The 24,943-nt window shown below is 41.0% G+C and overlaps 1 protein-coding gene across 7 annotated transcripts in view; it reads right to left on the bottom strand.

Moving 5' to 3' along the window:
* The window catches only part of scn3a (sodium channel, voltage-gated, type III, alpha subunit), a 112,041-nt gene extending 111,081 nt beyond the window's left edge, over positions 1-960 (bottom strand). For 5 of the 7 annotated variants that reach the window (XM_062969230.1, XM_062969231.1, XM_062969232.1 and 2 more), the window contains exons 1-2: positions 731-960; positions 539-648 (exon numbers count right to left, since the gene is read on the bottom strand). The gene's annotated coding sequence lies outside the window, so the exon portion shown is untranslated. The remainder of the gene's footprint in view (positions 1-538; positions 649-730) is intronic. The other 2 variants (XM_062969236.1, XM_062969235.1) reach the window with 2 other exon arrangements.
* Between the last annotated feature and the right edge of the window lie 23,983 nt (positions 961-24,943).

The raw sequence follows: 24,943 nt of genomic DNA, 5'->3' as shown, positions 1-24,943 counted from the left end.
AGGAAAAGCCTATTAAACATCAAATTAGGTTATGATTTTACAAATTAAGCACCAAAACATCATGTTATACAACAAATTTGACAGAAAAAGTAGTTCAATACGCAGTAATGTTATGTTGTAATTAGTGTATTTACGAATTTAGCACCAAAATATCATGATATATTGAAAACATTGACTACAAAAATGCCTTGGATAATCCAGAACCCTGGATAAGCGAGTCTTGGATGAGTGAGACTCTACTGTAAATGCATCCTGGACCAGATTTTAGAACCCAAGACTATGCATGTCTACTGAAGACATAAGCATCCTCAAATTCAATTGGGTTTACTCACAGGTAGGCAAGCACAGCAGCTGCCTTGATCGGGTGGAAAGAAGAAGAAGAGGAAGAAGAAGAGGAAGAGGAAGAAGAGGAGGAAGAGGAAGAAGAAGAGGAGGAGGAGGAAAAGAGAAAGGAGGCGAAAGAAGAGAAAGAGGAAGGAGAAGAGGAGGAGTGAAGGGAACACTACAAAACCACCCACCAGCCCAGTAGCATCCTTACCATTGGTCTATCTCAAAGTGATCTTCAGTTCTCTCAATTTTAGCTGAACATCAGGATTTCTGGTTGCTAAGATCCCGTTGCCTGCCTGAGGAAATGGCTTGCCAGCTTACCTGATGAAATGGGAGGGACAAATCACAACACAGCATCCAGCAACATCATGAAAGGGAAAAAATAGCACACACATATACATACAAGCAAACAAAATGCTGTCTTCCTATTGGGAGGAGGATCCAGGTTTCGGGCCACAATGCCTTCTAGCTATAGCTCCATTTCCATTTCTGCCTTCACAGCTAGAAAAGGAGGAGAGGAGGGGGGGAAATACCCTCAGAGAGAGCTTTCCAGAATCCTCCTTGCTCCTGCCTCCGCTTCCTGTTCTCTGCCTCACTCTATGGTACCCAACATATAGCAGAAAAGAGCTCTTTAGGAGGGGAGATGGGGGAGGAGGGAGGAAAAGGATGGAGAGATGGAGGGAGGGAGGAAGAGAGCGAGGCAGCACCTAACCTGGCAGTGCCATCTCCTGGTGATGGGACTGAATACATGCAAAGTACCAGTTTTTTCAGCCGAGGCTTGAATCAACAGCTTCTTAGCTGTGTTCCTCCAGGCAAACAAGCAAACACGCACACATACCGAGAGAAAGAGAGAGAGATTGGGAGATAAACATAACGCAAATGGATGGTAAAGGCAAGATACTGCCCCATGTTTTGTATGTAAGATATGTCTGCATGATTTCCCTCCGCTACATGCTTTTCTACCTCCTTGCCAAGGTCATGGTTCCAGTTTTAGAAAGATACAAGTCAAAAAACAGCAAGGCAGGCCGCAATGTTTCGGAATTGCCTCCAACAGGTCTGTGACCATGTATTTGGAGCCTGTCTCTCCATCACACAGAATAGTTAGGCGAAGGGTTAGAAGGCACGATCATCAAGTTTGCAGATGACACCAAACTGGGAGGGATAGCCAACACTCCAGAAGACAGGAGCAGAATTCAAAATGATCTTGACAGACTAGAGAGATGGGCCGAAACTAACAAAATGAAGTTCAACAGGGACAAATGCAAGATACTTCATTTCGGCAGAAAAAATGGAATGCAAAGATACAGATTGGGGGACAATGGCTGGATGGCCATCTGTCGGGGGTGCTTTGAATGCGATTTCCTTCTTCTTGGCAGGGGGTTGGGCTGGATGGCCCATGAGGTCTCTTCCAACTCTACTATTCCATGAATTGTGGCTATGTGTTGTTGAAGGCTTTCATGGCCGGGATCACAGGGTTGTTGTTTGTTTTTCGGGCTGTGTGGCCATGTTCCAGAAGTATTCTCTCCTGATGTTTCGCCCACCTCTATGGCAGGCATCCTCGGAGGTTGTGAGCTATACCTCACAACCTCTGAGGATGCCTGCCACAGAGGTGGGCGAAACGTCAGGAGAGAATACTTCTGGAACATGGCCACACAGCCCGAAAAACAAACAACAACCCCATAGTTGTAGCTGTTGCTTTCAAGTCATTTTCAGCTCTATCAGATCATTCATGGGATTTTCTGTGGCTTAGAGTATGATTTGCCCAAGGTCACCCACTGGCCTTCCATTGCCAAGTAGGAAATTGAACTCTGGATTCATAAACTAGTGCTTAATACTAATACTAGTAGTAATAAAAATCTTTATTTATATCCCACCCCATCTCTCCAAGGGAACTTCGGATGGCTCACAACAACAACAGTGCAAACAATATAGAATAAACTACATCAACAAAAATAAACAACCAAAGAAAATACACTGAACATATATAAAACGCCCAGCAAATTAGCCCAGATGTCCAGCAAATTTAAAAATGCCAGCATCAGGGTGCGATTTCAGCCTATGTAGGCCCTCTGAATTTTAGTTATTACATTCACCATTATCAAAGGCCAGTTAAACCATGACATTACTCTGACTCTCTCTATCATATGTACCCATCATTTAGGACCCCCCAGGAGCACAGTGGGTTAAACCCTTGGGCCAGCAGGACTGATGACTTGACGGCTGGGTTGCTGACCTGAAGGTTGCCGGTTCAAACCCAATCTGCGGAGAGTGCGGATAAGCTCCCTCTATCATCTCCAGCTCCATGTGGAGACATGAGAGAAGCCTCCCACAAGGATGGTAAAAACATCAAAACATCTGGGTGTCCCTTGGGCAACGTCCTTGCAGAGGGCACATTCTCTCACACTAGAAGCGACTTGCAGTTTCGCAAGTCACTCTGACACAAAAAAACCCCACTGGCTTTCAATTGCCAAGTAGGGAACTGAACTCCAGATTCATAATCCAGTGCTTAATAATAGTACTAATACTAATAATAAAAATCTTTATATATATCCTGCCCCATCTCTCCAAGGGAGCTAGGAGTGGCTCACAAAAACAACAGTGCAAACAATATAGAATATATCCAAAAGAATAAACTACATCAACAGAAATAAATAATAATAATAATAATAATAATAATAATAATAATAATAATAATAATAATACTTTATTTGTATTCTGCCCTATCTCCCCAAGGGGATTCAGGGTGGATTCCAACATACAACGGCAGACATTCAATGCCTCCATAAAACAAATGAATGCTGATATAAAATCCCAGAGAAACCCTGCATATGAAAATAACATTAAAACCTAACATCAAATTAAAGCCTAACATCAGTAAAATAAATCTAACATCAATAAATTAAACTACACGTAGTCACAAACAAGGAAAATATACTGAACATACATAAAATGCCCAGATTAAAATAAATGAATAACAACATAATAAATAATACTTAAAACCATATTATACAAACCAAGTAAGATGTCCAGCAAATTTACAAATGCCAGCTTCAGGGTGCAATTTCAGCCTATGTAGGCCCTCCGAATTTTAGTTGTTACATTCACCATTATCAAAGGCCAGTTAAACTGTGACATTATTCTGATTCTCTCTATCATATGTACCCATCAATTATTATTGCGTGAATAGTCTTGTTCCCGATTCAGATTATTTGCTTTATTTGTTTTGCAACATGGGTACAGGTGGTTCTGTATTTCATTCTTTCAAGTCACCCACATCCTGTTTCCCTCCACAAATTGATCTCTAAAGTGGCTCACATGATAAAAAAAATAATTAAAATGTGCTAAACAAGTCCAATATAAAATGCAGCGCAAATCAAATAATCAGCAACCAGTCACGGAGGCAGCGGTGCGAAGATAAAACTGAAATAGCAAGATCTAAGAAAAGTAATCAGCTAAAAGCCCTTCTGGAGCAGCCATGTGTTGGCCAAATGCCTGAAGTAATAAAACGTCAGGGCCTGGCAAATCTCCTTAGGGAGGGCATTTGGCACCATCCATGGACTGTAAAGTAATAAGAGGACGTACTTGTCCCACCAGCAGCTGAGTGAATGAGAGGCTCAGCTATTTCTATGGCTGTGCCTACACACTGGAACTTCCTCCTTACTCTGTGAAAACGGCCCTTTTGCAGCAGACCTTTGCTTGAAAATCTCCCTGGCGATTTCCCCTATGTGTCCGTTATCAGAAGCAGTGTCATTCTGCCTTGAGTTTTTGCTTTGATTTCTTTAAAAGCCATATTTTCTGGCATCTTGTGGGATGGATTCAGAGTTCCCATATAGTCAGTCCATATGGCCAGTATTCCTTAGAAACATAGAATTGGAATAGACAACAAGGGCCATCTAGTTCAACCCCATTCTGCCATGCAGGAACACTGAATTTTAAAACACTCCTGACAGATGGCCATCCAGCCTCTGCATAAGAACCGGAGACACACCCAGGCAGCGTATTCAACTGCTGAACAGCTCTTACTGTCGGGAAGCTCTTCCTAATGAATAAATTGCATCTTTCCCCCTGCAATTTGAATCCATTGCTCTGGGTCTTAGTCTCCACAGCAGGGGAAAGCAGATTTAGCATCTCTTATAGTTGCCTACGAAAATCCTATGAAATTCTTGAAGTTGCCCTAAGCCAACTTGAAGGCATGCACACACGCAGCATCTGGACTTTTGTTTATGCCAGGGATGTAGTACATTTATTTTGATATACTTTTGCAGTATAATGCCAAGAATTGCACCCTTCTTGTGGTTTAGTGGAGGGGGACTAAAAGTTGTGTCAGAAGTTCAAAGTCATTTTAGTCCAGTGGTTCTCAACCTGGGGTCCCCAGATGTTTTTGGCCTTCAAGCTCCAGAAATCCTAACAGCTGGTAAACTACCAGGGATTTCTGGGACCGGGCTATGGTGCAGCTGGTTAGTAGCTAGCTGCAATAATAAATCACTACTGACCGAGGGGTCATGAGTTTGAAGCCAACCTTCGTCGGATTGAGCTCCTGGCCATTAAAAATGGTCTAGCTTGTTGTTGACCTAAGCAACCCGAAAGATAGTTTCATCTATTAAGTAGGAAATGTAGGTACTGCTTATGCGAGGAGGGTAATTTAACTAATTTACAACACCATAAAAATCGTCCAGCAGCATGTGGTAAAATGAGGAAGTAATCCACCAAGGACTTGGTGTCACAGTGGATGATGAAGCAGCAGCTCCCCTGTAGCTGGAATCAAGCATACCCTCGTGAAGCCAGAAGCTGGAAAATGTTAAATTGCCTCTGTGTCTGTGTGTCTGTCTGTATGTCGTATGGCATTGAATGTTTGCCATGTATATGTACATTGTGATCCACCCTGAGTCCCCTGAGAAGGGCGGAATATACTGTAACCACTATTTTAGTCTATTTAGGTTGTCTATGGCAAGGTACACACTCTCTACTAAGATCTTCATTTCAAACGTGGCTTGCTTCTCACTAGCAATCAAGAACATTCTATAAGATTATTATTTGGAGTTCCATAGGTTGGGAACACTGTTCTGAAGACCCAAGGTTGGGAACCACGATACTATAACCAGCTAACCAATGAGAGCATCTGCAACAGTGATGGAGTCTATCTGGAGAGCATGCTCAGCCCCACAGCGAGTAAACAGCCATAGAGCACTTGTTGCTGTGTGCCTTTGAGTCCTTTCCGACTTATGGTGGCACTAAGGCAAACTTATTCCTAGGGTTGTTGTTTTTTTTTTTCCAATAGCCATTTAGAGGTTTGCTTTTGCCTTCCTCTGAGGCTGTGTGGCCTGCTTAAGGTTACCCAGTGGATTTCTGGGCTGAGCGGGATTCAAACCCAGGTCTCCAGGAGACCAGACATACTCCAACATGACTCTAACATTAGGTCTCCAGTCATACTCCAACATGACTCTCACATTCGGTGAAATTTAGAAGTAGGTTTTACATTATAGATGGCATCATAACCAAGCAAGATTTCAATGTTTGAACCCCAGAACATTCATTAGCAATGAAGCTGTGTAATCTGACCATAAACAGAATTCCCTTTCCACATCCCAATGTGCAGTGAAAGCTCAGACATTGTTGAGAAATCCTGATGGTTTGTAAAATGTTTGGAATCATTGTATAAGATTCTCCCTATATTCTAAATCTGCATTCAATTTTATTGAGGTCTCATGCCTATGGTCAATGTTTCAACAACCTCCAAACTGAATTTGTTCATCTTTGTTTTGCAATTGAACTGTATACAATAAATCTATTTGTCTCCACTGCATATCCAAAAGCCTTTCGGACACATGTCTACACACTTTAAAATATCCCAGGAGTTTGAAAAGTAGGAGCCTCCGGTGGCTCAGTGTGTTGAAGCGCTGAGCTGCTGAACTTGCAGACTGAAAGGTCCCAGGTTCAAATCCGGGCAGCGGAGTGAGCGCCCGCTGTTAGCTCCAGCTTCTGCCAACCTAGCAGTTTGAAAACATGCAAATGTGAGTAGATCAATAGGTACCGCTCCAGCAAGAAGGTAACGGCGTTCCATGCAGTCATGCCGGCCACATGATCTTGGAGGTGTCTACGGACAATGCCGGCTCTTCGGCTTAGAAATGGAGATGAGCACCAACCCCCAGAGTCGGACACGACTGGACTTAACATCAGGGGAAAACCTTTACCTTTACCTACCTTGAAAAGTATGAAGAAATTAAGAGCTCCCCCAGACCACCCAAAAATTCCAGAAAATGTCAAGTTTTCAGGATTTGCTGACTGGTTTTTAACATATTTCACCTGATGACGAAACTGGCGGAGCTTCAAAAGCTTACATGAAGTGTCTTTTGCATTTTAGTTGCCCAATAAAGATATCACTCTTTTTGTGACTTGTTGGAATTGTTCCTACTCCTTCGTCCCATTTTCCTCTAAGTTTACTGTAATTTTGGCTCTAGTTCGTTGCTGTTTTTTCAAAGTTTAGTACTCCCCTGATTTTGCCATTTCTATTCAAAGACTCTTTCCTCCTACTTGAGGTGTGGGTGAGGTTTTTCTCCATTCCCTATATGGACTCACCATGTACGCACCATATTCTTCCTCTAGTATTCATTATTCTCTATCCTGCACATTACTGTAAAGAGAGAGAGAACCCCTTTCTACACTGCCATATAATCCCAATTATGAAAACAGACAATCCAGATTATCTGCTTTGAATTGGCTCATATGAGTCTACACTGTCACATGATCCAGTTAAAAGTAGATAATCTGGATTTTATATGGCAGTGTAAAATGGGCCAGGGAGAGAGGAAAAGGAATAAAGGCACCAACTCACATTAAACTGAGACATGGATCTGATTTATCTGCATCTCTCACCATTCCATTCAGGAATTTTTTCATTCCAAGTTTTTGGAAAAATACGACTCCTGTATCCACAGAGATATGTTCCTGAATTTATCTTGGAAATGGGAAACCAAGCCATGCGTAATAGCAAACATGATTAAAATTGCTCTGAAATACATTGAAAATTCCTGGAGAGGACATACAGTAGAGTCTCACTTATCCAAGATAAACGGGCCGGCAAAACATTGGATAAGCAAAAATCTTGGATAATAAGGAGGGATTAAGAAAAAAGCCTATTAAACATAAAATTACATTATGATTTTACAAATTAAGCACCAAAACATCATGTTTTACAAGAAAGTGACAGAAAAAGCAGTTCAATACACAGTAATGTTATGTAGTAATTACTGTATTTACGAATTTAGCACCAAAACATTGCAACATTTACTACAAAAACAATGACTACTAAAAGGCAGACTGCCTTGGATAATACAGAACCTTGGATAAGTGAAGCTTGGATAAGTGAGACTCTATTGTGCTGGATGCATGTAGGTAACACTGCAGGTATGAATCTCATAGGTTTAGGGGTTGTTTGTTAAAGCAATTGATTGAAAGATGACTCCAACACATGCCCACAGACAAACACACATCTACTTCCCTGTATCCATATCTCACCACATAATTTTTGTAGATTTTATGCTAATTTTTGAGGGGGGGAAGGGAAATATGAGGTGCAACTATCACACAAAACTTTTAAAAGTATAATATTACATTATTTAAAAACTATGCTTTTAAAATAACTTCTTTCAATTCATCTTAAAGCCGACTTCCGTGGCTTGTTTAGAGTGTTGCAGTACTCCATTGGCTTGAGTGACAGTACTGCTAGTACTGCAGCCATGCAAGTTGGCTTTTGGGCTCCAGCAAATGAAGAGCTATAGGGGAACAGGTAGACAGGTGAAGCTGCCATGAGGCAAGTCATGTGAAATGGTAAGCCTAGAAGCTTCCTGTACTAGCTAAACCAGTGGTTCCCAATCTGTGGTCCGTGGACCACCAGTGGTGCCCAAGAAATAAAATATGGTCCACAGACTCACTGTTACTACACCGTTGCAACGAGAGCGATTGGTCTCTTGAAACCTTCTTATAGTCCTGAGGCAAAGGGGATGTCGGTAGGGGAGAGGCTGACTTCTCACAAAAGGTGCGACAACAAGCCTCCTGACTGCTGCTTCTCCTCCTCCCCTCCCCTGAGCAGAGCCATTCCATATGGTGCCTGGAAGCAGGGGTGCCTTGATGTCTTTGTTTTAGGCCTGTTCCTGGGGCTATTTGCGGTGCTGATTTAGAAAATTGCATTGGCTATGTTATCGAGGGCACCCCAAACCCCTGCCTTTGAGCTGATCTGACAAGCTGCAGGGAGTTCTGCAGTTCCTGGGTGCCAAATTGGGCTAGAAAGAATGAAATGTGCCCCAGCAGCCGTCTCAACCAGGGGCAATCCAACAACTGGGCTCCAGCCCTGGGAAGGAGTTACAGTTCTCCAAGGACCAAGGGCCAGCTTCGGTTCCCGCGCTGCAGGACCCCATCTTGGGCTCAGTGGAGACCACCAAACCTTTTCTTTTTTGGGACTTTGGACTTTCTGCAATATATTTCAAGCTTCAATTTTCTGCAAGCTATTTTGTGAAGTCTCTGTATGAATTATGAACTCATCATGTATTAAGGTTATAACTTTTATTAATTGTTTTAGTGGGAATGGTTTGGATATGAATTCTTTGGGAACTTCTTTTATTCCTGTATATTTTCTTACATGTATCTGACTTTGCCCTGACCCCTTTCCACCCCCTTCCCTTTCCAATAAGGAAGCGCCCTGTCACTGAAAGGATGATCAGCTGCCATGAAAAGACTATTATCTTAGAACATATTTGCATGGACAATAACAATGGGAATCCTATCTGACCTCGGTGTTGGCCCATCAGAATGAATTCTCTTTGGCAAACCCTTCATCACATATCAATGGAGAGCCAAGGGACTTTTGGAAAGTTCCCCTTCCCAAAACTGTATGCTATTCAAACTCCTCCACCAAAAGATCATCCACCCCAGCCTTACCATTGTGTTATATCTGATTACGACAGGAAAACCTGGATTAAGCGATCAATATCTATGACAGACCCATCTCAAGACAATAAAACAGGCTCCCTTAGAAGGCCGACGTCCAGACTCAGGGGCTGCCGGGCATGGAAAACTATAATCCATTCATGAAAGCATTGTTCCCCTTCATCCCGCCTCCCTCTCTTCTGGTTTGTCAGAACGTCGAGATGGGGGAAAGCCCTGTGATTGGCTCAAGCGCGGGACAGGCAGCCAAGCCTCCTCCCAGCTGAAGCGCGCCAGCCAATCACCAGAGAGCTGGGAGGAGGGAGGAGGGCGGGAAATTTAAAAAGCAAACCTCTGTATTTCTTATAAAAATGGCATTTTTCTCTGTATCCACATACTTTGCTTGACAAATGATTGTGGCATTGCATCCTATTCATCTGAATTGCTAATAAATCATCTCGGTGGCGTTTTTTCACTTTGGCAGAGTCTTTTTATTGGATTCTAGGGAACTAAAATTACTGAAATCAGGCTTCTCTGAGCTCGCCAAAGTAGCGATCCCTCTTTGTTGGGGAGTCTCTCTCTGGCTGGGGCAGACCCCCCAACAGTCCAACTCGGCTTCAGCTAGATCACATCAGCTCTAGATTATTAAATATGGTTTTCTGGGGCGTGAGCAGGTAGCAACTACTGGATGGCATATATTCTGTATCAGAAACTAGAGCTGATATGGTCTATCCCAGGGGTCCCCAAACTTTCTAAACGGGGGGCCAGTTAACAGTCCCTCAGACCGTTGGAGGGCCAGACTATAGTTTTTTTAAAAAAAAAAATATATGAACAAATGCCTATGCACATAGCACATATTTTATTTTGAAGTAAAAAAAAGGAACAAATACAGCCTCAATGTTAATAATAATAATAATAATAATAACAACAACAACAACAACAATAATAATAAAGAGGGTTGGAAGAAACCCCTTGGGCCATTTAGTCCAACACCCTTCTGCCTTTGTGCACCAAAAGCACAAGCAAAGCAACCCTGACAGATGGCCACCCAGACTCAATGTTAATAATAATAATAATAATAAAATGGAGAGGGTTGGAGGAGACCCTTGGGCCATTTAGTCCAACCTTCTTCTGCCTCTGTACACCAAATGCACAGCAAAGCACACCTGACAGATGGCCACCCAGCCTCAATGTTAATAATAATAATAATAATAATAATAATAATAATAATAATAATAATAATAATAATAATAATGGAGAGGCCCCACTAAGGCCTCCAGCCCTGGGAGAAATACGGAGTATACTGCTAATCAGAAATAGCAATGTACTCGATTTCTTCCAGGACTGGAAGCCTGAGTGGAGAAAGAAACTCTCCCTCACTCAGGCCTCCAGCCCAGGGAGAAATCCGGAGTATACTGCAAATCAGAAATAGCAATATACTCCAGATTTCTCCCAGGACTGGAAGCCTGAGTGGAGAAAGAAACTCTCCCTCACTCAGGCCTCCAGCCCAGGGAGAAATCCGGAGTATACTGCAAATCAGAAATAGCAATATACTCCAGATTTCTCCCAGGACTGGAAGCCTGAGTGGAGAAAGAAACTCTCCCTCACTCAGGCCTCCAGCCCAGGGAGAAATCCGGAGTATACTGCAAATCAGAAATAGCAATATACTCCAGATTTCTCCCAGGACTGGAAGCCTGAGTGGGGAAAGAAACTCTCCCTCACTCAGGCCTCCAGCCCAGGGAGAAATCCGGAGTATACTGCAAATCAGAAATAGCAATATACTCCAGATTTCTCCCAGGACTGGAAGCCTGAGTGGGGAAATAAACTCTCCCTCACTCAGGCCTCCAGCCCAGGGAGAAATCTGGTGTGTATTGCTAATCAACGTATTGCTAAACCTGGAGCAAACACCCCTTAATAATTAATAATTAATTAAATAATAATTAAAATACCTTTTGAGTTGCGGTAATAGCAGAAAGGCAAGGCTCCTCCACGGCTTATGCAGGGAGAGTGGGGAGCCAGGAGAGGCTCAAAGGCTCATATAGCAGAAAAGTGGTGGGAAAGGCGGAAAGGCAAGTCTCCAAGGCTTGTGCAGGGAGCGGGACTACGCAGGAAAGGGGGGAAAGCTGCGGTGGCCGGATAAATGGCTCCAGGGGGCTGGATGTGGCCCGCGGGCCGTAGTTTGGGGACCCCTGGTCTCTCCAATGCAATTTTCTGAATCAGCACCCGAAATAACCAAACCAAATCTAAAGTTGGCCAAAAACCGATTTGTAACCCTTTTGGTACTAATGTTGGAGAGTGGTCCCTGGTCAAGTGGTCCCTGGTTAAAAAAGGTTGGGAACCACTGCTTTAATACCACACCATTGTACCCTTTATAGCATCATAAATAATATTTAAATTTAGCACTATGTTTCTAAAAGAGAGAGAGAGAAAAATATGTAATCTTGTTATTGGTAATGTAATGAAGCCGAAGTTCAACAGAATATCCCTGTGGCAAAGGTCTCATTCCAAATATTATTAAGGGAACTGGGGAAAAGTAATGTGAGAAGAGCTGAGATAGCAGATACAGAGGTGAGATATTTTTCCTGGTTTGCACTAGAAAAGAAAATTCACACCCTGAAGTGAAATTCAAAAATTAATGACAGTATCAGATTTTCAGAAGAAGAAAAACCCCAGTAGCGTGGGTTTACAAAATAGCTGCTAATGCTGGAACTTCACAAGAAGATTATGGGACAAAAAGGACATCATAAGAACATCTGAGGGGTGACTATAACTGCAGCCAAATTCCAAATTTCACCAGTCTGGAGAAATCCTAGACTTCATTCAGCTCATGAACAATTTGGAGTAACAAGAACCTCTGTCTTATTTATACAACTTTTCAAAAAGTCTCCTTACAAAACACATAATAGAAGAGTCATGAGAGGTAATCCTTTTAAATATGACATGAAGCAGAACCTGTTGCATTTTCCAAAATAGGCTTATCACTAGATGTAAATTAATCCAGGGTTTAGTAAATTGTGTGCATGTGTGTCTAAGAGAGAGAGATTAACAAATTGAAATAAAAAAGTATAATCGGAACAACATGTTTTGGCTTATGCCTTCTTCTGTTGCTAATGATGAAACTTAAGTACAACCAAGGTTGCAGTTCATAAAAACCCTTTCTTTAGCAACTGAAAGAGTTCAGGCTGAAATATTTAGTTCATCTGAGAAATACATGCATGAAGACATAGATAGACAGATGATAGATAGATAGATAGATAGATAGATAGATAGATAGATAGATAGATAGATAGATAGGCAGTCTATCGCTTCTCTCAAATTTGTCTTGAATCCCAGAAACATGCATTTAATATTTGTTTCTTATCTACCTACTTACCATCTATGCATCTATTTATCAAATGAGCAAAATGTTTCAGCTTGATATAATAATAATAATAATAATAATAAGAAGAAGAAGAAGAAGAAGAAGAAGAAGAAGAAGAACAACAACAACAACAACAACAACAACAATTTATTTTTAACCCACCCTATCTCCCCTGGGGGTGGGTTAAAAATAAATGGTTGTTGTTGTTGTTGTTGTTGTTGTTGTTATTATTAGAACAACAACAATAATAATTTATTTTAACCCACCCCCAGGGGAGATCGGGTGGGTTAAAAATAAATTGTTGTTGTTGTTGTTGTTGTTGTTGTTGTTATTAACCCACCCTATCTCCCCTAGGGCCCCCCGATGGCACAGTGTGTTAAAGTGCTCAGCTGCTGAACTTGCGGACCAAAAGGTCGCAGGTTCAAATCCAGGGAGAGGAGTGAGCGCCCGCTGTTAGCCCCAGCTTCTGCCAACCTAGCAGTTCGAAAACATGCAAATGTGAGTAGATCAATAGGTACTGCTCCGACAGGAAGGTAACAGCGCTCCATGCAGTCATGCCGGCCACATGACCTTGGAGGTGTCTCCGGACAACGCCGGTTCTTCGGCCTAGAAATGGAGATGATGAGCACCAACCTGCAGAGTCGGACACAACTGGACTTAATGTCAGGGGAAAACCTTTACCTTTACCTATCTCCCCTAAGGGACTCTATCTGATATAAACAGATAGATTAGATGGATCAGAAAATCACAGAGTCACCCAATCCAACTCAATTCTGTCATGCAAGAAAACACAATAAAAACACTCACAACAGATTTTAACACTGCTTTAAAACTTCCAGATGATAGATAGATTAGATGAGATAGATAGATAAACAGACAAACAGGCAGAGATAGACAGAAATTGAATGCATTCTTTTGGGACAAACCTGAGTTGTAGATTTGCTTTGGAATCACTTCTGTTAATAGTCAATTACCTCTGCCTATATAAGTATCCATATGGGTGTGTCTGTGTGCATGCGTGTGTGTAATTTAAGAGTTAAAAAAATGGAATAGAAAGTTGCAGTTCAGGTTAGGTCTCAGACTCCAGAAATCTTGTTCAGAGAGCTCCCAGCATTACTACAAGCTTCAATGTGAACACTGGAAAATTATGTAGACATCTCTGTGTCCCAGTTTTTAGTCAGCATGATATTAATGCAGTCACATGGCGGTAGTGTGTGTGTGTGGGGGGGGGGGATCTTTTAGTACAGGGAAGTGAGCTGCGGTGTGAGAGCAAAAGAGGAATCACAGGTTGAGGGGCAGGCCAAGGGCAGACACAGTGGAGAAAGGAAAGGTGAGTACAGTGGGTGTGTAAAGACTGGAGGGGTGGGGGGTGTTGTATTGCATATCACCATAACAAAATGAGACTCAGTTTCTGTAAGATGTACAACCCTTATAGGCACTTATAGTTGAGAAAAGGAATGCAAGAAAAAGGAAGAGTCTATGTATGATGGGAAAAACTGAGCTATGTATGATAGAGAGAGCTGACCTGATAGAAATTGATCACTTGAAAAGCAAGGGTTTTCAGGTGTATTGCTAGATTAGCTATCATAAACATATAATTGGGAAATTGAGGACGCTCTAGTTCATCGATATTCAAAGTAGTAGTCCATGGACTGGTGCTGGACACCAAGCCATTGGCTGACAGTCCCTGGAAAGCTTCCAAGGGGAAAAGAAACAATGGCAAACAATGAACACAAATACAGTACCATTTCATGGTGCTTTGGAGGGAAATTGTCAGTCTCCAATTTTAAAAAGCTTGAGATGCCCAGATCTAGACTAACGTACTGTGAGTATCATATCTCGAGCATCTCTGGCATATGGACATCCAACTGAAATTTTTAAATCTCCAGTGTGGGGAAATCTACATGGGCCATAGACATATGGGGCAATCATAGAATCATAGAATCATAGAATAGTAGAGTTGGAAGAGACCTCATGGGCCATCCAGTCCAACCCACTGCCAAGTAGCAGGAAATCGCATTCAAAGCACCCCCGACAGATGGCCATCCAGCCTCTGCTTAAAAGCCTCCAAAGAAGGAGCCTCCACCACAGTCCGGGGCAGAGAGTTCCACTGCCGAACAGCCCTCACAGTGAGGAAGTTCTTCCTGATGTTCAGGTGGAACCTCCTTTCCTGTAGTTTGAAGCCATTGTTCCGTGTCCTAGTCTGCAGGGCAGCAGAAAACAAGCTTGCTCCCTCCTCCCTATGACTTCCCTTCACGTCTTTGTACATGGTTATCATGTCTCCTCTCAGCCTTCTCTTCTGCAGGCTAAACATGCCCAGTTCTTTAAGCCGTTCCTCATAGGACTTGTTCTCCAGATCCTTGATCATTTCAGTCACCCTCCTCTGGACACATTCCAGCTTGTCAACATCTCCCTTCAACTGCAGTGCCCAGAATTGGACACAGTATTCCAGGAGTGATCTGACCAAGGCAGAATAGAGCATGACTTCCCTATATTCCTATTTATGCAGGTCAAAATCTCATTGGCTTTTTTTGCCGCTGCATCACATTGTAGGTTTATGTTTAACTTGTTGTCTACGAGGATTCCATGATCCTTTCCACACATACTGCTGTCGAGCCAGGCACTGTCCCCCATTCTGTATCTTTGCATTTCATTAGTTCTGCCTAAGTGGAGTATCTTGCATTTGTTCCTGCTGAACTTCATTTTGTTAGTTTTGGCCCATCTCTGCAATCTGTTAAGATTGTTTTGAATTCTGCTCCTGTCTTCTGGAGTATTGGCTATGCCTCCCAGTTTGATGTCATCTGCAAACTTGATGATCATGCCTTCTAGCCCTTCATCTAAGTCATTAATAAAGATGTTGAACAGGCCCAGGCCCAGGATGGAACCCTGCTTATGGAACTTCACTCTTGACTTCTTTCCAGGATGAAGATGCACCCTTTGGTTTCGTTCATTTAGCCAATTACAGATCCACCTAACCATAGTTTTGCCTAGCCCACATTTGACTAGTCTGTTTGCCAGAAGGTCATGGAGGACCTTGTCGAAGGCCTTACTGAAATCCAGATACACTACATCCACATCACTCCCTGCATCGAACCAGCTTGTAACTCTATTGAAAAAAGAGATCAGATAGGGCTGACTTGTTTTTGATAAATCCATGATGACTATTAGCGATGACTGTATTTGTTTCTAAGTGTTTGCAGACCACTTCCTTAACAATCTTTTCCAGAATCGTGCCTGGTATCAACGTGAGGCTTACTGGACAGTAATTGTTTGGGTCGTTCTTTTTTCCCTTCTTGAAGATAGGGACCACATTTGCCCTCTTCCAATCTGCTGGGACTTCTCCCGTTCTCCAAGAACTCTCAAAGATGATTGCCAGTGGTTCTGAAATAACTTCCACTAGTTGTTGATCTCGCCCTGGGGACTTGAATTCATTTGGGGGTTGTTGTTGTTGTTGTTGTGTGCCTGCAAGTCATTTCTAATGTATGGCAACACCCTGATGAATGAAATGAAATGAAACTTTATTTATAGCCCGCCTTATCTCACCGAAGGGACACAGGACGGCTCACAACAAAATACACAGTGGCAAACATTCAGTGTCAACAATAACATATAAACAAATCAGGAACAACTCAATAAATTATGAAACAACTATTACTCCAGGTCACCCATAAGTTTTTATGGTTGAGCAAGTAATCAAGCCCACATCTCCAGAATCCTAGTTCAATACTCAGACCACTATACCATGCTAGCGTCTACTGTTGTTTATTTGTTACCTCTGCTGACTCTTGGTTGGCTTTGATGCTTTATTTTTTTAAAGTATAGTAAATAAGCATAAAATAAAACCAACACTTTCAGGTTTATGGTGAATGGATAGAAGTCCAATTAACTAAACAAACTGAATGCCAGGGTCAAAACAAAAAATTCTAGAAATCCAAATCTCTGCATCAATCCATTCAAATAACAAAATATCCTTTGCTGTTTCTTTGTCCTCCCAGCCTATCTAATGGAGTGCTCAGATTTGTCACATTGTAAAAGATAGACATCAAAAACGGGAAAGCTGCTTCAAAACTATTAGAAAAGCATTTCTAGTGAACAACTTGACACAGAAGTGTCAACATGCTGGATATTCTCAATGTTCAATGTCCAAAACATCCAGAGAATGAAAGTCTGAAAAACAATGGCTCAGCGTATTTTATAACTGCAAGAGTGAAAAGAATTGTTTATCTCAAAAAAATCTTTAATATGTTGTACGTTGTAGAGATGCTTTAAAGAAAGAGGACGATCCACAAGGATAATTGACAAAGCTGAGTGATCTTCTAAGCTTTTAAGAAAGAGTTGGCAAACAAACAAATCAATAAGCAGAAGTTTATTTAATAAAACCGTATGTCTGTTCTAATAGATGATAGCAGTTAGCCTGACCAATTAAACCACATAATTCTGTGGCAATAAATGGCTATGTCTGTGAAAGGAATCTTTTTATTTGCATGCCCTGGGAGAGCATTATTAAGTTTTAAAAGCTATTGGATTCACACTGTAATTGCTATTGTCGTACTAGTTGACTCATATTACTGTATTATTTGCAGGGCTGGCCCTACCATTAGGCAAAATGTGCATTGTCTTTAAAGTAGTCATATAGCATTGTAAGAATGTAGTAGTATAGCACTCTGAGGCTAATGTTAAGGTTATTTTTCAAAGACCATTTTGGTCATTGCCATTAACCACATTAGCAAAGTGGTGGTAAAAGGAATATGAGAGGGATTTGCTTTTCATCTTTTCAAAATTGTTATATTACATTATAGAATTATAAGTGTATAACATGCTAATCATTTAAATGGCTTTTCACTATTATTTTAAAGGCTTTTTGTTATGTGCTTTCAAGTCATTTCTCGCTTATGGCTAAAGTGAACCTCTCAAGGACACCCAATGGGTTTCTGTGGCCAAGCAAGGAATTGAACCCTGGTCTCCAGATCATACTCCAACACTCCAAGCATTGTACCAAACTGTTTTTTTCCCCTCTAAAGAGTATAGACAAATAAAGTAAATTAGTGATAAGAATGCTGGTCTCTGCAAACATTACACTGAAAGTATGCTGAGAAGAAGCTGCCCTCAGTGGTGCATCAGGTTAAACCACTGAGATGTTGAACATGCTGACCGAAAGGTTGGCAGTTTGAATCTGGCGGGCGGGGTGAGCTCCTGCTGTTAGCCTCAGCTTCTGCCAATCTAGCAGTTCAAAAACATGCAAATGTGAGTAGATCAATAGGTACCGCTCCGACAGGAAGGTAACAGCACTCCATGCAATCATGCTGGCCACATGACCTTGGAGACATCTACTGAAAATGCCGGCTCTTTGGCTTAGAAATGAAGATGAGCACCAACCCCCAGAGCCAGATACGACTGGACATAGTGTCAGGAGAAAACCTTTAGCTTTACCTTTGCTGAGAAGAATTCATCAGCTAACATGACTAATGAAAATATAGACCAGAAGATTCCAAACAGTCAGAACCAGTAATGTTTTCAAGTTCTGACACTGAACTGTGATAGGTTCACTTGTTGCCCTTCAAAGCTATACCTCTTTTTTTTAATGGGAAGAATAGCACTAATGAAGATGCTTGTAAAACTCTAACTTTTTCATTCTTTTCAAAAGAAGAGGAAGAAGAGGAACCAGGAAGAGGCGGAGGGGAAGAAGGAAAAGAAGGGGAGAGATGGATGTTCTGGGAAATCACCAGAGATGCTGATGATAACATATGGATGACAATGTGACCAAATCAGCCATGACTGATACAATAAGTACCTCTCACACCTTGGACTTTCCACAGATAAATAAACCTCACTTTCCTAGTTTCCAACAGACCTTACAACCTCTGAGAATGCCTGCCACAGATGTGGGTGAAACTTCAGGAGAGAATACTTCTGGAACATGGCCATACAGCCCGAAAGACATACAACAGCCCAATAAATCCTCACTTTGAAGCCGCGTGAATTGCATAAGGATGTGAGCTATGTTATAGAGCTGGATGTTGGAAACGAAAAACAACCTATTCCATTTGGTGGTAACACTTTTAGAGAAAACATCTATGTCTCTGATATTGTTGCCTAAGAGTGCCGAAAGGTATTACCAATTAAACATGAAAGCGAACAGGGAAACAATAACAGGGAATCTCTATAAAATACAAATAATTCAGAAATAATATAGCAGCAGAAGATAGTATATATTTGTCGGAGTCCTAGCTACAAGCCCATGATACCAAGATGTCTGAGACATGTATGCAACGGGGATGTTTAGTTGAGGAAATGACCATTATTTTAAGGCATTAATTAATTTGAGTGTCTCTGTGTATTTGATAGTGCCATCTTCAGTGAATACAGTAGAGTCTCACTTATCCAACACTCACTTATCCAATGTTCTGGTTTATCCAATGCATTTTTATAGTCAATGTTTTCAAAACATGATGATATTTTGGTGCTAAATTCGTAAATACAGTAATTACTACATAACATTACTGCGTATTGAACTACTTTTTCTGTCAAATCTGTTGTATAACATGATGTTTTGGTGCTTAATTTGTAAAATCATAACCTAATTTGATGTTTAATAGGCTTTTCCTTGATCGGTCCTTATTATCCAACATATTCACTTATCCAACGTTCTGCCGGCCCGTTTATGTTGGATAAGTGAGACTCTACTGTATATGACTGGTATAACCAGTGTCTTGTTTGGCAGTCAATAGAGTTTGAAGCTGGAGAGACAAGAATGGCCATATGGGGGAGGCCTATTCCTCTCAAGGTGCTTTACAAGACCTACAAACCCGGAGGTTTCAGTGGCTAGGGTTTCAGTCAGATAAAATGGGCACAATATTTCAGTTCTATCAGCTGCAAAACATAGCTTTCAGGACTCCAGTCTAAGGATTATTGCAACCTGTTGGGTTCTTTAGTAAAGGTAAAGGTTTCCCCTAATGTTAAGTGTAGTTGTGTCCGACTCAGGGGGTTGGTACTCATCTCCATTTCTAAGCTAAAGAGCCTGTATTGTCCGTAGACATCTCCAAGGCGATGTGGCCGGCATGACTGCATGAAGCCCCATTACCTCCCCCCCCCCCAGAGCGGTATCTACTGATCTACTCACATTTGCATGTTTTTGAATTGCTAGGTTGGCAGAAGTTGGGGCTAATAGTGGGAGCTCACCCACTGCGCCTCCTTGTACACGTACATATGATTTTAGAATTGTTCAGCAAAGTTCTGGCCCAATGATTTCATAAGAACTTATCCCTCCCTCTCCCCACCTCAGATTTTCACCCTGAAATCTCAGGGAATCAAAGCTGTAGATCTGGCAAACCTGCATTAAATAGAGCAAACACTCTCTTTAAAAAAGAGTGTAAGGTCTGCTGTCTAATCAGTTGCCATTGGTGTAATAACACGATCCATATTAGTCATCATAGCTTCTAGATGCTTGGCCTTGGCATCCAGATGCAGAAGTATCTGGCGTGTTTAAGTTGCCATTTTTGAAAGGTCACCTTCTAAAATGTTGCTAAGCAGATATCCTGCCTAGCCTAGAAATATATGTCTTCCCCAACTGAATACCAAAACAGTTTGCTAATGTCTATCTATATTTTTAGATATTGTATCCTGCCTGCTCTCTGAGATATCAAGGCAGATCATAACATAGCTTTAAACCATGGCAGCTGAAGTTATCTATTAAATCATATATGTATCCACACAGAACAAAATTACAGCTCTACAAAATGCTGATTACCCTAACAGTGGAGGCCCAAAGTCCATGGCATTGAACTCTAACCCACAATAGATTAATGACCATGGAGATCTCCATTAAAGTTTGGACTAAAAACTTAGATTAGGTGGACCACTTCATTATCAGAATCCAGTAGATGCCACACAATAAGCCGGTGTTAAATGACTTCCACAGGTAATGTATGTTATAATCATACACACTGATTCTAGGCTTGGAAATCTTCCTTTCTGGAGTACAACTCTACAGAGATCTAAGGCAGAATGGCTATTTCCCCAAGCTCTATATACCATACTCTACATTAGTCTAGAAAGAGGTTATGAGAACACTAAAAATAGTAACAAAATTGCAGTGTCAGGGGCGGATAATGAGGATCATACAAATTACTAAAATGTATTTTATGCACATGAATTTGAAAACTTTAATTGTCAACCTGTCATATGCCCAAACTGAAGTTAATAAATGACTTGATGCCAATGATTCAAGAGCTATGAGCAAGGTTGATCCAACCCAACACTGTTAGTCATTATTTGGCTCCTTGAGCAGAGATCTGACTCAATATAACAGGCAAGGCAGATTTGGGAACCAGATTTTTCTTTTTACCCTACGACCTTCTGGAAGGTCATGCAGACTGCCAAAATTAAAAAAAAAAAAAAAACCAGAAAATGCAGGAAGTCTTTTTTTTTTAAAGGACATGGCTGGGGGAATCAACAATCAATTTAAAGGTGGATTTCTGCTGCCTTTGATTTGGAGAGGTTGGTTTCAAAACTCCAAACCTAAATCCCATGGCCACGCCTTGATTTACTTCAACATGCTTCAAACATCTTGGGATATTATGGAATGTAAAAACAAAACAAATGCTTGTGAAATGGAGAATATTTTTACAAAAAAAACTGATGTCACTTCCTACCTTATTCTTTTTATAAAGGCTTTTATCACATCCATGCTCCCTTTTCTCCTTGTTCCATGTCTAGCAGGGGAGGGGATAGGGAAACACAGATTTTTGATGTCAATTTACAGCAACATGACTTCAGTAAATAAAGCAATAAACACAGCCTGAACTGGAACAGAATAGGATTATAGTGTAACTGATTCTACTGGACCTATGTGATCTCCATATCAAATCCAAGTATAGATTTTGGACTTTGATGGCATTGTTCCAGAGTATCCCACTCCAGATAAGCATTGCTGTTTGTGGCATGTGTGGATGGCCACTATGTCTGGCCACCAAAATGGACATTGTAAGAAGGGTGGCCAGCTTCTGTTCAAAGGAAATTTAGTATAATGCCACGTTTTTAACTTTGTGGTTTTTTAAATATATTACAACTGTATTTTCAATTCACTTCTGACACAATAAACAAATAAATAAATAGTGAAAGAAAAAGTCATCCTGAATGCAATACAAATAAACTTTCCAGTGATTTATACAAGTTTTGGAGTGTGTGTGTGTGTTGTTGTTTTTTACCTAGCCAAGGCTTACCAGACCTTCTCATGTGGAGATTGTTTGTTTTGGGTGAAATGTTTGCTGAAACATGATGAACTGCTTTTTAACTAGTGGTGGTTCTGTTCCCACCACTAGCTGGGAAGTGAAAATCTGTGAAGTAGGGATGCTATATTTATTTCAGTATTTATACATTATTTTAGTAGTTATTGTAAGTCTTTATCAACCAATCGTGTGTTGATAAATCACCACTTCCTCCCGTTGTCACTTGGGCTCCTTTTCTCTCCCTTTGGCTACTCCTTCCTCCCTTCCTTAGGCTGTAAATTGTAATTTTTTATGATTTATAATATATTTTTTAGAATTTATTGAAAAACCGCGAAACAGCAAATCCACAAAAAGTTAACTGCGAAGTAGTGAGGGAACACTGTACTTGGTTAATCTGGATATACATGCAATTGATTAAGTGAAGAATGTTTTCAAAATGAAATCTCTTCATCGTCCAGATACCAAATTTTATGAGCAGAGGGCTATGTCCCACTTAAATATGGCAAATTCTCCAAGATCTGAGTGCATGGTTGTACAAGATCCCTATGGTGGAGAAGCAACTAAATTGGCCTTGTTCCACAGGATCAAGTCCAAGTGATAACAGTTCACAGATTACACTGAGTGTTACAGAGAATCATTGCTGGGATTTCATGGCCTTCAGGACATTACCTGACCAGTGCAAAACTGTAGTGTTTATTTGTGATTTTGAGAAGATGAAATTATCACAAATGGGTGACAAGTACAAGGGCAATGGCAGACAAAAGTCCTCTGGCTACAGAAACTAGCAGAACCAGTCTTTAAGCTTCTTGCATTATGGGCAGTAAAAGCCAAGGCTGACCTTTTGCTCTGTCTCTTGGGTGAAATTCTTGGCATGATTTAATAAAAAGCTTTATGTGCTATGCAGATGTTTCCTCGTGATTATTTGTGATGGGATACAAAAGGAGATTTATAGCTGAAGACAATACTTCTACCATGCTTCACCAGGGAAATAATTTTTCTAGCCATTAAGACAGGGATTGGCAAAATGCACCTCTAAGGGGCATTTTTGTCATTCCTTAGGGTCCTGTTGTGTCAAAAATATTTCTTCCCAAAAGGTTTTTTCCCAACACAGGCAGCATGGTATCTTTATCAAATGAATTACTGTTGACTTAAATATTTTGTTTATTATGGAAGGATTATCATTGATGTTGTAGAGTGGCTATAATTCAGGGTTGGTCGACTGTGGAAGAGTCGGGCACATTGGCCCCTAGCAGAACTTGGGGATGCTGCAAAACCAGATAAACAAACAAATCAGTCAAGAATGTTGGACCTCAGTACATACAGTGAGCTTGGCGGCATTTCCACCATGTTATGAGTTTTAAAAACGACTCACAAAAAGTGGTGGAAATATCCCATGTCTGCTAGTGGACGCATTTAGGGAATATGGAAGGAGAGCTGTGGGAACTACATGTGGCCCATGTGTTTATACCACTGAAAATAAAACTTCATTTCTATCCTGCCCTTTCTCCCCATGGGGATTCAGGGCAGTTCACAACAAACAGCGGCAAACATTCAATGCCATAAAGTGCAATCCAAACCAAACCAACCAAAATATTCATAAATCAAATAAAACATATTAAACATCCACATCAAATAATAGTGAGACAAATTTGGCATGGCATGACAAAATTTCATTTTGAGAGATAAACATTTTAAAACAAGACTTAAAATTAGAACTACAATAGAGTCTCACTTATCCAACGTAAACGGGCCAGCTGAACGTTGGATAAGTGAATATGTTGGATAATAAGGAGACATTAAGGAAAAGCCTATTAAACATCAAATTAGGTTATGATTTCACAAATTAAGCACCAAAACATCATGCTATACAACAAATTTGACAGAAAAAGTAGTTCAATACGCAGTAATGCTATGTAATAATTACTGTATTTACGAATTTAGCACCAAAATACCACGATGTATTGAAAACATTGACTACAAAAATGCGTTGGATAATCCAGAACATTGGATAAGCAAGTGTTGGATAAGTGAGACTCTACTGTAATATAATATAAAATGTAAAAGCCAAAATAGCAAGCCATTTCCATATTCCGTTTCACTTTTCTAACTCCTGATGCCTAATGCCTAGAATGCTCAAAAATATAAGGAGCCTGAGTTTAGGAATCCTTTTAATTGGTTATTAAAAGTTTAAGCTTTGTAAGAGGTCAGGGACAAGCACACACAATCTGCTCCCAATATCCTAAGACATGGGACCGGGCTGTGGCGCAGGCTATTGAGCAGCCTGCTGCAATAAATCACTCTGACCATGAGGTCATGAGTTCGAGGCCAGCCCGTGGCGGGGTGAGCACCTGTCAATTAAAAATAAAAAAATAGCTCCTGCTCGTTGCTGACCTAACAACCCGAAAGATAGTTGCATCTATCAAGTAGGAAATAAGGTACCACTTATAAAAAGTGGGGAGACAAGTTTAACTAATTTACGACTTGGAATGAGGAAGTGCCGTCAGAGTGGATCATGAAGCAGCTGCTCCCCCCTGTGGCCAGAATCAAACATCCCCTCAGGAGAAGGTTAAATTGCCTCTGTGTCTGTCTGTCTCTGTTTGATGTGTTTATGGGCATTGAATGTTTGCCCTATGTGTATATAATGTAATCCGCCCTGAGTCCCCTTTGGGGTGAGAAGGGCGGAATATAAATACTGTAAATAAATAAATAAATAAATAAATGTGGGCTCTTCATGCTTTCCTAGGGCCTTCCACAAAGCCCTATATCCCAGAATAGAAAGGCAGAAAACCCCACAATAGCTGAATGTGGTCTCAGATAACCCAGTTCAAAGCAGATATTGTGGATTTTTTTGCCTTGATATTCTGGGATATAGGGCTGTGTGGAAGGGCCCCAAGTTTCCCAATTAGTCGGGGATAGTCCCAATTTACGCCTCTGAAAAGGTCTTGCCAAGAAAACTCCATGTAAGTGTCATCTTAAAATCACCATAAAACCAGAAGCAATTTCTAGGCAAAAGACACCAATGCAATGGATATCAACTTGTGTTTGCCTGGATATAGTTAGAAGGTTCTGTGAAATTGTGTACAAAGAAAGCACATTCATGGTGCTCTGC

The sequence above is a fragment of the Anolis carolinensis genome, chromosome 1 (assembly GCF_035594765.1).
Source record: "Anolis carolinensis isolate JA03-04 chromosome 1, rAnoCar3.1.pri, whole genome shotgun sequence".
In the NCBI taxonomy this organism is placed as follows: domain Eukaryota; kingdom Metazoa; phylum Chordata; class Lepidosauria; order Squamata; family Dactyloidae; genus Anolis; species Anolis carolinensis.
This window is presented reverse-complemented; position numbering and strand designations above follow the sequence as displayed.